The sequence below is a fragment of the Aythya marila genome (assembly GCF_965140915.1).
Source record: "Aythya marila genome assembly, chromosome: 1".
Lineage (NCBI taxonomy): Eukaryota > Metazoa > Chordata > Aves > Anseriformes > Anatidae > Aythya > Aythya marila.
Genome location: NC_139042.1, coordinates 164,394,809 through 164,410,954, shown reverse-complemented (window position 1 = coordinate 164,410,954; position 16,146 = coordinate 164,394,809). Strand labels below are relative to the sequence as shown.

Here is a 16,146-nt window from a genome sequence, read left to right as displayed (position 1 = left end):
CAACCCAGTCTCATCACATGCAAAAGTGACAAAATCAGATAGAGACATAACCTCAATCTACTTAAACATTTCCCATCCCGCTGCAGAAAGGCTGTACTCAGATTTATCTCCTCCAAACTTCTTGCCAATAACCTTTATTCCTTCAAGGTAATACAAGAGATGTAGTTATGCACTGTACCGCTTGCAAGTTTCACTAGCCAGGGCTATCAGTCCTCCTCTCAAGCTGGTACTTTCGTCCCCTGAAGGGACAAAAATTTAGGAGTAATTTGGGCGTGGAAAGCCTGCAAACGTTCCTGCTATGAAGACCTGACCCTACATTTAAATACATCTGATGCTTACTGACAGAACATGAGGAGGGAATTTTTTTTATTTATTTATTTTATTTTTTCCCAGATTACCCATCTTCTTGAGCCATCCTCGCTGTAGTTTATCCTCACTGTGGTTTGCTGGCACGCCCACCAGGCAGAGGACCAAGAGGAGGCAGCACGCTGTAGTGCTGGAGCAAACAGGGAAGAATTCCTTAGGTGCAGGTTTTTTACACTCCGGTATCGCTAAGCCTTAGCCTAAAGCACCTCAGGTGGCTCACTCTCACCACCTTCCCCGTGGAGTCAATGCAAGTCTTCCAGAAGGTCTCTTTCCATGTCTATTTCATAAGTATTAGGTGATTGAACTCCTAATGCCCCTCAGTCAAATGTCTGAAATTATACAGTATGAACAGGCCATGGTAATCAAGAAACAAGATGTTGCATCCCGCTACTTCCACCTGTGGACGCTCAACCCCTGCTCCTAAGCTCTGCTGCCCTAGCCAACGGGGGTGAATGCCAACAGCAGTCAGAGCACACCACACCAAAATTAATTCCTACGAGCATAAGCACTTCACAGCAGCAAGGAAGCTACAGCTGCAGATCTCCCCACAGGCGGGGTGCAAAGCTTTCTCCTCCCCAGCTGATTTCAGGATCACCGCAGTGAAACTGCTGAGCAGCACCTGGAACTGGGGATGGAAACATCTCGCAAAGCTGATGGTGTACACACAGTGGAAGCTTCGTCAGTCTCCTAGCCTACAGCATATATCCTGAAGAAAGCGAATGAATTATAAAGAAGTTAACAGTTGAAGGCAAAGAAGTGAGATGAATTCAGCACGGGAGAAGAACGAATACTTCTATGAATACGAATTAGCAGAGGATAACAAAGATGCTGCACTCCGAGCGTAATTTTTGTAAATGCTAGAGTTCAGGCTTCAAAGTAAGACAGAGGGAGCCGGAGCTGGCCCACTACTCTGCGAATCAGCCCCATCACTCTGTTCTGTCTGGGCCCCTGCAGTCATTCATCCTGTACCTCGGGGACAACATGGTGGAAAAAACCTGAACCACCACCACCACAGAACGCTACTATTTCTTTCTCCATCCTGCCTCCCCTCAAGAGGCTAAATAAAGCCAGACAATTTCCATAAATCACGCATGATGGGTTATATATAATCACTCCACAATGCTCACGTCGCTGTAGAGGTCTGCTAAAAGAACAGAGAGATGAGATGGCGTTTCCTCCCCTGCTTTAAAACATCCAGACATTCAGTGAAAAAAACAGAGGCTGCTACCTTGTTTAAGCGAGAAAGATGAGGATGAAAACTAGCCATTAGCTTTTGCCTTCAGAGTTGCTCTGATTTAATTCTTTACGTCTTGTAACCTAACTGGGCAGAAGGATCTTGCTCCTTGCTGGTTTCAGGCTGGCAACATACACATGGATCTAGTCAGGGAAATCTTGCGAGTAAACACAGCCTAATGAAGTCTTTATCCAAAGAACCGTGGTTTATAAGCAAGGAAGTTTATTTCTTAACTCCTCTCCTGTCTGCCTTGAGGAACTTCCTGACCTTGTTTCTTACTGAGCTGGGAGATGCGCTTTCCCCGCGAGCCTGATCCAAATTCACTGAAGTCAATGCAGCTTTTTCCACCAACTTCAACAAGTTTTTGATTAGGCTGTAGGAGATGCACGTAGTTAACCTCTTCACTTCCCCTTGCCTCTTTCAGCAGTGGGTACGAGCAACCAACCCTTCCAAAACTCCATTACATGTGCACACAAGTTTGGCTTTCCACAAATGCCATCTTTCAAACATACAGAAAATTTTAATTCCCCCAAGACAAAAAAAAAAAAAAGCAGCAGTGAAACAAACAAAATGAACACCCGACAAGTCAAGCTTGTCCATCTTAACTGCACGACACCATCACTCAAACCACTTGCAGTCAACTGAGCAGCTCCCAAGAGAGGAGTTTTGCCTCTGATGACTGGGATACAAGAAGCAGGGGCAGGTGCAAGATGCTGAATGGGTAGAGGGGAAAAGAGCAGACAGCAGGACTCCCCAGCCCATTCCCCAAACTGCACAAACACGATGCTGACTCAAGTCAGCAAGGCAGAGACAGAAATCCAGAAAGCCACACTGCAGCACAGGAGAGTTCCCTGTGCGGGAAAGCAAGGGACATTCCTCCATTCACATGCAATGGTGTTGAGGGAAGGTGTAAGGATGGCACAGGTGAGTTTTCCTTACACACAAAGCACGCAGTGCCACTCCCCTGGGACACAACCCCACTGCCACCCTCTGTATCAGGGCTGGGCTCATTTATTTCACTGCCTGTTAAGCATCTATCAAACTTTAAGACCTACCTAAAAGCACATTTTTATGCACAACACATGGGCAGGATGAAGAACACATCTGATAAACGCCATGTTTTGTAAGGAGGTTGGAGAGCAGGGAGATGGGAAGCTTCCTCACATCAGGAGGGGCAGAAGGAAACCTTGCAGGGACACACCAAAATGCATTGCACGTGACATAATGCTGTTGTGGACAAGGAAAAAATAAAAAAGTCTAGATGAGAAACAGAAGTTAACCTAACACTGATCACCCAGCAGTCGCTGCGTGCTCAGTACTGACAGGAGCCACAGACACTGCTCCCGCTATCCCAGAACTTTTACTCCTAGGAAGCTTTGTTGGACAAATCTCTCGGACGTTCAAGTTTGTTGCCACCTGTACCGCCAGCTCCCCCAGCCCCTAGCAGGGAGCAGTACCTGGTCTGCAGCTCAGTTACAAGCTCCTACCAAGGCAGAGTTCAGAGCACGTGTGCTTTACAGGAAAAGCGATGTGAACAACGCTCCCAGTAATGCCTACGAAAGCTTCTAACCAAGCAGGTCCCTGAGCACTTCCCAGCTAAGCACGGAGCTCTTATCGGAGCCCATCTGAGGGCTCTGTTTACGACTTGAAATTTACTAGCAATTAGATGACTGAGTTCAGACCAGTAAAATCCTCCAAAATAAATCATCATATTCTAGCATGAAATCCAGCCGTTCCATATGCAGTTATTAGGGTGAACAAACACATTCTGTGTGCTTACAAAGAGGAGGAAAAGTCATTTTCCTTGCGTTTTTGTACTTGTTGCATCACAACACGGGCAAGAAATACTGGGTTTCTCAAATTGAGAACAGACCCAAGTCCCAAAGGGACTTCAAACCGGGGCTTTCAGACAGGAACCCTGTTTCTTCCAGTACTATCACCAGCTACAAGCACCAGGGTAAAAATAAGAAGCAGAAAGAGCATTGGGAAAGCCTGCGCATATTCACCGTCACCAGGTCAGTCCAGCACGAGGACGTGAACCGTACTGCAACGTAAACGCCTTGCTGCAGCCAGTTAAAAATCAAAGTCTGACTGCTTGTGCTGCGTTGTCCATAAACTCAGCACAAACTAGTTCAAGAGTTGGTCATTTTTTTTCCTCCAAAGGCAAATAGGCAGCACATTACAGACTGCAGAACATCCTGAACTGACCTTACCCTCCAACGGGGCTCAACAGAATCGGCTTATGATTACAGGTCAGCTTCAACTTTTGAGTCTTTGGTTTTGGCTTCTGTTTTTTTTTTCTTTTTAAACCAAAAGGAAACCCATGTAAAGGCACAGAGAAGACAATCGCACGCATTTCCATGTTTCCTCAAACCAACCAACGCACAACTTTGTGGTAAGCAACAGCAGAAAGGCTCAGCTGAAGAGATCAAGGAGTGGCGCAGCAGGACACTGCAACGCGACACAGATGCACCAGCACGTAACTGGAGGACAGGCATTGGTATTTTCCCATCAGCCAAGACTGATACTGAGATGAGAACCGTAAAGGAGGGGAGCCAGGTCAGAAGAGTAACAGTACCAGTATTAAAAAAGAGAAATTGATAAGAACAGAACCATATATTAGGATCCTATTCCCAGGAGTGAAACACAACGGTCTCTCCTGCATTATTTGAGAACTTACAACTCTGTTTACGTTGTATTTGTGTCCTCAGCAGTACTATTTTTTCTATTCAAGGTTTTCTACACAGCACATCAACATTATTAGAAGTAAAACTACTAGACACTATCTTCGGTTTTCATTTTAGAAGCCCAAAAGCTAAACAAGCAAATAATTTGCTTATTTATTTTGAGAAAGATCACCAGAAAGGGTCATAAAAGCCATTTTTGCTCCCTGATTTTAGTTACTGGAAAAGGGAAGAGGTGGCTGGTCTCAGCCCCGTCACTATCAGCAGATAAGCCACAGGACACTCCACCAACTGATACTGATAGCTGGCTCTTCAGAAACTTACGTTGCTGAACACAATCCTTCCTGTCTCAGAGGCTCATCACAACGTTAATTAACACCAATCCTCACCCAGCCAGGTAAGGTACGCACTGAAGCCTGAGAAGTTAGCACTGCCAAAAACATTCCTGAATCTTTGGAATTTGTAAGAACTCCGGTTCCAAAAACATTGGTCTTAATACCCTCTGCAAGTATAAAATATAACTGAACAGGTTATGAAAAAAAATGAAATGTATGCTTTAATTAAAAAGCTACCCCACCCAAACGGGGATCTGGCATACCCTGTGCAAAAAGCAAGATATGCCTAAGCCAGCTATAAACTCCTAAATACACCCTTACCTCAAATTACAGGGGAGCCAAGCAAACAGCATGGAAATTATTCAGCTTTATTACAACTTATGCCCTCATTCCAGATCGCAACGTGCCAAGCTGGTGGAGTAGCAGCAGGAATTGTGCAGCACAATTCCTACGAAGCGACCCTTCTAAGAAGGGCAACTATTGTCATTTTGCTGTGCTTCACGGGTGGTTTAGTTAAACATGACCTAAAAAGGAAGGCAGAAGAGGGTTTATGCAGTGATTTGCTTTTTAATATTGTACTAAGAACCCAAATGGACTTTGTGGCACACGTTTCCACGATGGAAAGAGGGAGAAAGTAACCCCAAAGCCTGCACATTCCAGTCATTTTCCTATAGACTTTATACCTCTAACAATCACATACAGAGCAGCATTAAGAATGTTTTCACTTACACTGTTTAAGCTTTTAAGTTTAATCCAAGTATCCTTTACAACGTAAGAACGCTTAATCTCTCTCCACTTCTTCAGCCAAAGGTTAAAGAAACTTCTGACAATAAAGAGCTCCCCTCTCAAGTAACACGCGAGCGAGTTTTCTGTTTGATTTGAGTAACCTTCAGTTCTTACTTATGCATTACAGAAACAGATTTACTGCTTTCATAAGAATTCACCTCAGGCCTTCTTTACAAAGCATTAATAACTAAGAAAAGCGCCCCTCTCCCTCTTCCCTCCCCCCCCAGTCTGACCTCCTGTTAAAGACACTCAACCAAGCGCTTTCATACCGAAAACCATCTTTAACCTGCCCCAGGCTGGAAAGGTACATTAAAGTACACATCTCAGGAGAAAAAAGGAAAAAAAAAAAAAACAGGTTTCATAATTCCCAAAGCCTCTGAAATCTGATTTAGAGATCAAAGCCCAAACTATGTCAAAACACATACTATTCCACTCAAAAGGATGCTAACAAATTTAAAGCTAAGTAGTCTAGAGAATACCAAACTTGCAAGAAGGCCCAAAAACCTCCCCTAGAGATTTAAGCGCATTAATACAAAGCCCCAGAGCTATCAGTCTGTCTGAGGTTATTCCCAAAACCGTAAGCAATAAAAATGTACAGTGGCAAGTCATATTTTTGACATAAAAGGTGTTGTCATCCTCCCACTCAGAAAGAGTAGTACCTTACTTGCTAATTTAACCAGGAGAAAGTTAAGAAAATACAAAAATATGCATTCCACATGCCAGCAATTTACAGGTGTGGACAAATAGCATTCTCCTCTCCCTGTACTATTAACGAAGTTTATGAAGAGAAAGAGGACTGATAAATCTGCTTTTCCCCTCTCTTTTTGGTAGTTACACTTTCTGCAGTGTTTTAATGCAGCTGGCTTTTTATATGTGAGCTGAACCTAATGCAGAGACAGACTTAAAAACAATACAGCTTCATACAACTCGAGGCAGAGGAAACAAATGCACGTTTTGTAGGGTGGCACACAGAAGAAAAAAAGCTTTCAGTCAACTGGAAACTCAAAACACTTAATATTGTTGTGTGTAACACATACACTTCACCAAGTGGACACCTCTTCCTGAACTGAATTCAGTGAATATGCTGCATCTGTAACACGAAGGCTGCTGCACGTCCATCATCCATCTGCTCCGGGGAAGCAGACAGGTTGAGCAAAGCCAGGCTAAAGGTGCGCCAACTGCTGCACGCACAGCTACTGATCGGGAAGCACGCTGGAAAGCGAGGACTCCTCCGAATTATCCGTGGAATCAACAGATGGCAACAGCTACTGCAGACATGAATAGCTTTCAAAACACTAACCTAAACATAGAAAGCTCAGAAACTGATCCCCGATCCCCTCGCAGGCATTTCGTTGTCTTTTCCCCTCCTGTTTCAAAGGCGGAGAAGAGAAAGGGAAGGGTATGGGAAGCAAAGCTGGGATCGAAGCAGGCTGCCTGCCCCTCTAACAGAGGTGTAGCTGTGCTAAGAGCCATAGCACCGTGGCAGCGCACCCAGAACCGAAGGATCCTGGCAGAGCCGAGCCCCCCCGTGCAGGCAGGCGCTTGCTGACCCGCACAGCACCGTCAGCCCGGTTTCCCCAACTTCCAGCTAAGCACCGGAGCCCGGTGCCGCCTTACATAACTTCCCTCATCCCCCCGGGGCTGGGGGCAAGCAGCTCCCGGCAGCACCGCCAGCGGCCCGGCCGCGCTCCGCCTGCGGCCGCCAGGTCAACCCGGCCGAGCGGCCGGGCTCGGGGGGGGGCCGGGGGCAGGCCCAGGGCCGCCGGCTCCCTACGGGAATCAAGGGGGGGAAAAGGGGGGGGGGGGGGTGAAGCGCTGCGGGGGCACCTCCCGGCTCCGGGGGGCGGCTGCCGGGGCCCGGCCCTTACCTGCGGCCCCCCCCACCCCGTGCCGCGGGAGGCGGGCGCGGGGCGGGGGCGCTCAGCGGCGGGGCCCGGCTGGGGGCCGGGGGGGGCCCGGCGGCGGCGGCGGCGGCAGCGGGGGGCTGGCGGGATGCATCCTGGCCGCGCGCGCGCGCACGCACGCGCACGCAGGAAATAACACGGGGTCACCTGACCCCCGCCCAGCCAATGGCGGCGGCCGCTCGGCGCCAGCGGGAACGGCGCGCGAGGCGGCGGGTCCCGGCCGGGCGGAGGGAGGGGGGAAAAGGGGAGGGGGGGGGCGGCGCGTGCGCGCGCACGCGGCAGCGGGAGGGACCCTCCCCTCCCCCCGCCCCCCAGGGACCTCCCCAAGATGGAGGCCGCGGGCGGGCGGCGCGCGGGGCCGCTCCCGCTGCGGAGCCGCCTCAGCAGCGCGGTAACGGCTCGGAACAACGGCCCCAGCAACCCCCCGCTGCTCCGGGCTCTGAATGTGGGGCTGGGGGCGTCCGGGGACCGGCAGCGTGTGGGCTACCTCACGCCCCTCACGGGCAGCCCGGGGCTCGCCACACGCAGCCGTCCCTCTGGGGCTGGGGGGCCGCGATAAGAGCCGTAATGGGGCGGGGGAGCCCGATAAGGGGTTTGTGAGGTGATTCCCCGTGAGCTGTTGTCTGATCCCGAAGGGAAATGTCAACTGAGGTCAGGCCTTTCTGTGGGTTTGTAAGGCAGGAGCGCTCCGAGGGCGATACCTGAAGTTAAACTCAAATGTACCTCGAGGTAAAACCCTTTAGTTAAACGTACCTCAAGGTAAAACCCTTTAGTTAAATGCACCTCAAGGTAAAACCCTTTACTATACGGAAATACACGAAAACACGGCTTATTTATACGTGCCTGGTGTATCCAGGTATTTCTCACCTCACACACAAAATGAAGTTGCAGCATGAACAGAAAAAAGTTCTGCTCAAAAAAATGCTACAGAACCGTAAGAGAGCTGGCCATCAAGTCAAAAATTTCTCCAAGGCATAAAAGTAAGTGAATTTGCATCCTTAAATACCTGAATCTCTGTCTGCTTCACCACAGCACTTCCCATCTCTGCTACTGACTAACAGGTGGTGTAAAGGAAGCACAAGAGGAGTCAGGCTTTAAAATACTCAAAACCTCAACATATTAGAAGGATAAGCTGAAGTTGTTTAAGAAAAAAAAAAAAAAAAAAAAATATATATATATATATATATATATATATATATATATACAGGCAAATTCCACACCATCGTCAGCTGCTACACTACAGCAGGCATCCCTGGTAACCTACAGCATCACCTGAAGTCTCAAATGAAAACAAAAGAACCCAAATATATTAATTAAGTACCACGTGAGCGCAGATGCCATCTACTTTGTTGCTTTTGAAGTGATGTATTGGGCCTTAAGATACAACCCCACTGAGCTTAATGGAGAATTTAATTCTCTCAGAACCTAATTTTTGGCTGTCTGCAGACTCCGGAAGAAAAACCACCGTCATTAGTATACCTTGTTCACATCGCCAGTTTTTTCCTTGCCACTGAATGCTTCGCTTTCTTTCCAGAAGAAAGAAACTCAGCCTTCTGACTTACCCATTCAGTGACAACTACTCGACGATGATCAGTTACAGAAAATATTGTTATAAATAAAACATCGTTAGGACTAACAGAGAAAGTAATCCCGTTATGCTCCCGTTGGGCTCTGATCCCGCAGATGGGTGACCAGGGCTGATACCCAGCATCCACACAAGCAGTTCTAGTTCACCATAAAGCCATCAGTAGTAGCCACACGCGCCTAAAGCTTAAAGGATTTAAGGCCAAAATTGGTCACTTACCAAAATAAACCCTTAAATGACCAATTTTAATATCAATGGAACAAACTAAACAGGTTTGCAGGTAAATTTCCAGCAAATACGTTCTGTAACCTGCAAGTAAGTCCTATAAATTGTTCAGATGCACCGCTCGACCCTCATAAGAAAGACTGAAGTGCCTGCTTTTTGTGGAAGGAAACCAGCTCAGCCCACCAGCACAAAACCCTCCCAAGCCCTACTTGTGTCCCCTTAGACACCTTTTCCTCCCACCTAACCAAAGTGCTTGCACAAGAACAAGACAGAGACGGGAAAGAAAATAGCCTTGAGACTTGAAACCCTCTCTTAGGAAGGATGGGAGGTTCTGGGTGAAACTGAGCCCCATAAACAGCCCTTGGGGTTAGAGTCACTGTTCCTACACGTGCTGCTGTCGTCGCGCATATGGAAACAGCACTGACGCTCAGCAGACACAAGCTCTGCCAGTGGCAAAAGCAAACCTTTTTTTCCTTTCGTGCCTCAATGTAAGGCTTACCTTGAACATCCCTTTCCCCTCTCCCACAGATCCCTGAGAAAAATCTCCCTCTGACCCTGAGAGGACTGACAAATGGAGATGGAGAGTCTCCTTCTGTCTTTGAGGTCACCACTTCTGATCTAGCCATAATTCAGTGATTGCTCAGTTGCTATGGCTCTGCAGGAGCATACATCAGCAGCCTGGGGGGGGGGAAAGGAAGGAGTGTCCGGTTCCTGACCTCCACCACACCTCATCTCCACACCCCTGAGCTCCCTCTGCCTGAGCGGGAGGAGGACTGCCGGGGATGCAGCCTGCGGGACCGAGAACAAGTCTGTGGGTAGCAGATGCTGGGAAGGCTCGGGGCGCCCCAGCGTTTGTTAGCCCAAAGAGGATGTCTGAACGCAGCTGGTGGGGTCCTCCGAGAGATTTCCTCTCCTTTATAAAAGGTTTCATTGCCGATGAAAAGCACTGAGCCAGCGGCACCAGAAGGCTGAAGGCTCCAGAGCCAGGCAGGCAGATTTCTCACAGGCATGAAAACCGTCCCCTCCAAGCCCTGCCCTCATCCTAATCCTTCCCCCGCTGCACAGCTCCGTGTCACGCACAGGCTCGCCGCTGCACTTTCACAGCTTTCATCTCCAGGCACTTAGATGCTCGGGGAATGGGCATTAGAGACTAGCTGGAAGACAGATGATACAAAAGATGACAGCGAGATCAGGCACCTACAGGTCACGCAGCCAGGGACTGAAACTGATGCTCACGGTGGGACAGCTAAGTCTCGAAGCAAGTGTAAAGCAAGGGCAGCGAGCCTGTTTCTCTTCCTCCAAGAAAGACATCAGCATGGCTGCATTCATTACCGTTCCCTGCCTCTCTTCCCATCTAGCCCCAGGATTCCCCACACCTTCCTCCTATTTCTTTTACGCTTACTTCAGATAAAAAGCGTCACGCCTGACCCTGGGCAAGGGAGAAGCAGCATCAGATGTCTCCAGAGGAACTGCTGCAAAGACAGAGAGGGCTCTCCTCATTAATTCACCAGCACTGAACTTTCCCCCTAAGACAGCCACAGGAGCTGAGCACTTGCTGGAAAGCATTTTGGAAGGACGTGGCTTCTCAGCCCACCTTGGGTGCATCGCTTGGACGTGGCTCTCCTCCAGGCACCAGAAGCACCTCCACAAGCCCCGGTGCTACGTCCCAGAGCCAAATTCCTGCAGCAGAACAACAACTGGATGGAAGGACTTTGGAGCTTCTCAAAGGAAGAAAAACGAGAAAGCAGCTGAAGGCAGGCAGCGTGAATCATAGCAGGAAAAAAATTAAATCGCCCATAGAGGAGACAATTCTGCTCTATCTTTTAATGCCGCAACACTTCTGGCCTCTCATCTTCCCGTTACAAGGAGCTGATTCATGAAAATAGGATCTTTGTACCTTAAGACCTGCTCAGCTTCTTCTGCTTATTCCTTTTACCTCCTGCCAAAAAGCTGCTCCTGGCAGAATCAGAATTAGTTGCTGTGAAAGTGATTGTGATGTTGCAGACAAAAGAATCCGAGTCCGGTAAAAAGGCTAGGAACAACAGAAGCTGAACTTTTGAGGAAAAAAGGATCGCATTTCCATGCTGATGTCCAAAGCAATAAAGGTGGAAATTAAAATAGAAAGCCACACAAATATGATTCTCCGGCAAGACTGTCTCCAACAAGGCAGAAAAGGCCATCAATAAATCTTCATTATCTGAATTGCTAAACATATCTAAATAAAAGGAGAAATTTAAATATTAGAAGGACTCATCTTTTACAATGGCCTTGCAAAAAAACAACTCTGCCTTGCCAGAACATGTTTTACAGAAAAGGATTTTTTTTCGTTCCTTTTAATTCTGCTGGCCTTTCACAGAGGTTTCATTTGTTGGTTTTCTTTCCGCCTACAGGGAAGTGGGAATTTCCAGGCTTGACAAGCTTAAATCCCCATGACATGCAGTCCCAAATTTTAGAGGCAGCTAAGATTTTGATTCTTACTTCACTCCCTGTTGGTTTCCTCCCTGATGCACGCAGTGGCTGTTTTGAATCTCAGCTGTTCCAGCCGGAAAAAAAAAAAAGAAAGGTCCCTGAAGGAGCAGCGTTAGTCTTGCAGGCACCTTGCTGCTATCGTACTACAGACACCAGGCGCATCACTCAGCACAGCAGCAGAGAGAGGCAAAAGCAGAGCACATCAGGCTAGACCAGCACCAAGGTCTTCTACGCCCATCTGCTGAGAAGGCTGCATTTATTTTCCATAGCGGTAGTCTTAGGGTCCACTTAAGATATACATTACGTGAAATCTCATTATCTTCTTGGCGCAGAAACCAAATTATATCTTTTTTTCTGTCACGTGTGGTGATGTTTTCTGGTCCCGATTCATCAGAGACATTGGTTTATTAAAAATATTTTAGCGGTTTCACCACTGTTTACTTATATATCTCGTATTGCTAACAAAACATGGGGAAAAAAACACTTCAAACACAACCGCTTTAATTACTTTGTATCTTGAGACCCATAAAAGTACATACAATGCTCAAAAGCCCTAATTCTAAATTTCAGAAGACATTAATTTCTTATTTTAGTGCTCTGTATTATGTTAACAACATGCTCAATCCAAAGAAGGGTAGGGCACTTGCGAACGTACAGAACTTATGGCTTGCAACACAGCATCTTCAAATATTTAGGAGCACTGCCTGCACTTTTGGGGTACGGGAAAGAAGCATGTATTCATGCTCATACCCCAAGCGATGATGATGCTTTAAAAGCTACCAGGTAACAGAAGAAACAGACCCAGGTTAAGAGAATTAGCTTTTAATTTTGTAAAGTCTGTAGGGATCTATCTTAGAGGGTCCAAGCGATGGGAACACCTCGTAGAATCTCATGCAGTTTCTATTTCAGGATGCTGGGGACCCTTCCAGTTGCCTCCTAAAGGTCAGGTTTAGGTTGATACTAACAAAACCTCCGCTTATGTGTCGGGGCTGTCATCATCCCTCTTGAAGAGACCACCTCTTGCGGCTCGTAACCCTACTGGCACCTCTTCTTAGGGCACCACCAACGAGTACAGGAGCAGGGAGAGAAGACTCAGCAAGCACGATGCATGTCTCTCTATCAACTCTAAGAGCCTCCGTTGTGTTTACCTAATTTCAGAAATAGCCCAAACCCACAAACTAGATTAAAGATACCCCAACACAAACACTTTCACACAACGAGCGCTCCAGAGGGCTGCGGTGGGGCCCGCAGTAACCCTGGCTGAACCCAGGTCTAACCAAGAGATGCTGTTTCGATTAGAGGAGCAAAACTGGTGAAATTTCACCTCCTCTGGGGTAGCAGCCTAAACTTCAGGAGTCCCCCCGTCGCAGCCACGCAGGGTGAGCGAAGGGACGACTTCCCTTCTCCGAAAGCAGCGGCGCTTCCCACTCCTGCAGCATGATTCATTCCCCAGGCTGCAGATCAAGGTGCCAGCTTACTCCTAGCGCTGATGAGAAAGGGTAGTCACCCTGTTTGTAATCAGCCAGCATTATCTCGGCTCCAGAAACAGTAAGTCAGCAGCTAGCCTTAGGTGGTAAGTAGGGGGTTTCCTTAGCAGTTCTCTTCATTGAGATTGAGAAGTTGTTTTTTTGGAGGAAAAAAAAAGTAAAAAAAAAAAAAAAAAAAAAAAAGTGGTGGTTACAGGAAAGGGAATATCTTAACAGAAAGGGGGAACCAATTAACACTTGCAGCTTGTTCCCCTTCCCCAGTGCCTGGAAAGTCTGCTCTGACACAAGCATCTCCAGCCCAGGGCTTTTTTGAGAGACCCTTGCACATCCTCGCTGATTACTTCCCCTACTCAGGGAGACAGACTGTCCTTTACCCTAAATGCTTTTATCCTCTTGATGAGGTCTCTTACCCAGCTGGATCCTGCCTCACTTCTCCCACTGCAATCTCCGAGCCTGAGAGAAGACACCTGGGGACCTTTCACTTTGCTTAGGAAAGAGATTTAATCCTTTCACATCCTGGCATGGGGTTGAAGCGATGCACTCCTCCCCCTCCCTGAACACCTCTGGTTACAGTCCTGGGCGACGGATGTCCCCAGCTGAAGAGAAATCAAAGCAAAGGATTTTCTCCACTGTTTTTTTTTTTTTTTTTTTTTTTTTTGCTCTTTCAGGAGTAATTTAAAAGCAGGTGTAGATAAAGAACCGAGGAAAACCCTGTGGGGAACAATCCTGCCGTACCTAGACAAGATGATGAGGCTTAAAATCTCTTCCGCATCTAATCATGGCTAAATCACACCCTGGACGTCCCCTGCCACCCTGGATGCCACAGGGAGCGTGTCCCTCGTTGTCCTCGCAGCGCCTGGTCCCATGAGGTGACCCGCGGGGCTGCCCTCCTGGGCCTGGGGGAGCCGAGGGGGAGGCAGAACATCCCTCAACATCACCACCGTGATGGAGCCGAGGTGCAAACAACCCCGTGTCGGTGCAGGGGTCCGGCTGCCCAGCATTTTGGGTTGGGTTTTGTGTTTTTTTTCCCCACCGAGGGTCCCTGCGGGCGGCAGGGCAGGGCCGAGGGGCGCAGGCCACGGGTCCGGTCGCAGAGGGAGCCGCAGATGGGGGCCTTCCCCCAGCCTGCAAAAGTGCCGCACGATTAATTATCCATCTGCGCTACAAAAGATCGGCTCTATAACTGCAGGGGGTGCTATTCATCAGCCTGGAAACGTGCTGGCAGAGGACAGCCAGGGTCCAGCAGTTGACATAAAGAAATAAATAAATACAAAAGCGGGACGCGCTGCGGGTCGCGGGGGCGGACGCGCGGCGGGACCCGGGCGACCCAGGCGCAGAGGAGGCCGGTGCCGCAGCCGCTGGGCCCCACGGCTCGGCCACGGCTTGGCCACCAGGATTAGCCCAGCTGGCCACCGGGGCGAGGTGCTGGGCAGAGCTGGGGGCACCGGGAGCAGTGACACCTGCACGCTGCCCCCGCTCCTCAGCCCTCCCCTTCGCGGGCTGAACCCAACATCACGCTCGCAGCGGCCGGGGTCCAGGGCTGGCTTCGCCGCAGGGGCAAATTTAGCAGGACCCCCGGTCCCCGAGCCCTGTCCTTTGAAGCCCCCGTTTCCCGGAGCGGGCATTTAGCAAGTCCAAACGCAACACGGTGTCAGGCATCCTTCCCCTGCCAGTCTCTGCCAGCCGTCCTCCTCCAGACGCATGCACTAACACAAAATGACGGCTTCCTCAACAGCCTGAATGAGCAGAGCCCTCGCGCCGATCCCTAATTGTCTGCCTTTTACTCTCTCGCTCCAGTCATATTATATCACAAAACTCAAAGCAGCCCACCCACTGTCCCTGTCTTTGTCCGAAATCTCAAATGAACGGTAAATTGGACAGAGGGAAAAAAAAAAAAATGCTGAAGAAGAAGGGAGGGGCAAGCTACCCCCCCCCTTTTCCTCCACCCCCTTTTTTTTCCTTCCCCCTTCTTCTTTTTTTTTTTTTTGAGGTTGCTCTTTGCTGGTGCACCCACACTGCTATTGTGCTGTCGTCAGTTTAAAAGGGGAAAAAAAAAAAGATGGAGATATTAAAAAAAAAGCAATCCCATCTCCCAGCCCTTGAGAATGTGACCCCGAGGCCCTGCCCTCCTCCCTCCCCGCGCACACCCATCGCCGTCAGGGCCCCCACCCCAGCACCCCCTCGCCACTCTGAACCTGCAGAACAGGGAGGGGGGAAAAAACCCAAACACCTCAGGAACCAAAAGAAAAAAAAAAAAAAAAAAAAACACAAAACAAAACCAAACCACCGTCAACAGGATACAGCCGGGAGGGGGGGGGGGAAGAAGGAAGGATGAGGGGAGGAGGGGGGGGGGGGGAGGATAAAATAAATAAATAAAAATACCCCAGGCAGGCACATGCACAAACCCAATAACCCATTTCTGGCGCTCTCCCAGAGCTGGAGCCAGCCTGCGGGGAGCAGCCACCAGCTGGGGCCTTGGCAGCGGCCGAGCGCGGGGGGCTGCAGCTGCGGCCCCGCCAGAGGCCGCGCCGAGCCCCTGCCCCGCGGCCCCCCGCTCGCCCCGCTCGCGCTCCCCGGGCGGCCGCGGCGTGTCGGGGTGCCAGGGCCGCACGCGCGGGGCCTGCCGGCCGCGGCCTCCGCCGGGCCATTTTCCACTGGAAACTTTGGAGAAGGAAGAGAGACATAAAGCCCATTTACTGTACCTTTCTGGCATCTTTTCTCAGCTTTCCCTGCTGCTTCTCCCCACCCCCTTCCGATTTATCTCAGCTACTGGTTTTATAAACCGAGAGGGTGGAGGGGGGGTGGGGGGGGGGAGGGAAGAGGAGGGGGCTTTTTTTTTTTTCTCCTCTCTCAGCCCCGTCTGCACCTTCTGCCTGAGCCCGCGAGTGAAGTCACAAGGCTGGGGCTCTGACATCACGCCGAGCCCACAAACACAGGATTGTGACTTCACTGCAGGGTAGAACGGGGAGGACGAGGAGAGGGGAGGGGAAACGGCTCTTATTCAAACACATATCTGCAGTAGTAACAAAGGGAACTCAGGAAATGGCTGGCCAAGAAAATGGCTTGTTTTT

General features: G+C 49.3%; 1 protein-coding gene across 5 annotated transcripts in view; it reads right to left on the bottom strand.

The window, feature by feature from the left end:
* Window positions 1-16,146, bottom strand: part of TCF20 (transcription factor 20) — a 112,621-nt gene that overhangs the window by 48,167 nt on the left and 48,308 nt on the right. For 4 of the 5 annotated variants that reach the window (XM_082780696.1, XM_082780698.1, XM_082780700.1 and 1 more), the window contains exon 1: window positions 7,274-7,431. The exons of the other annotated variant lie outside the window; for it this stretch is intronic. The gene's annotated coding sequence lies outside the window, so the exon portion shown is untranslated. Of the gene's footprint in view, window positions 1-7,273; window positions 7,432-16,146 lie in introns of those variants that run through there. 5 annotated transcript variants of the gene reach the window in all.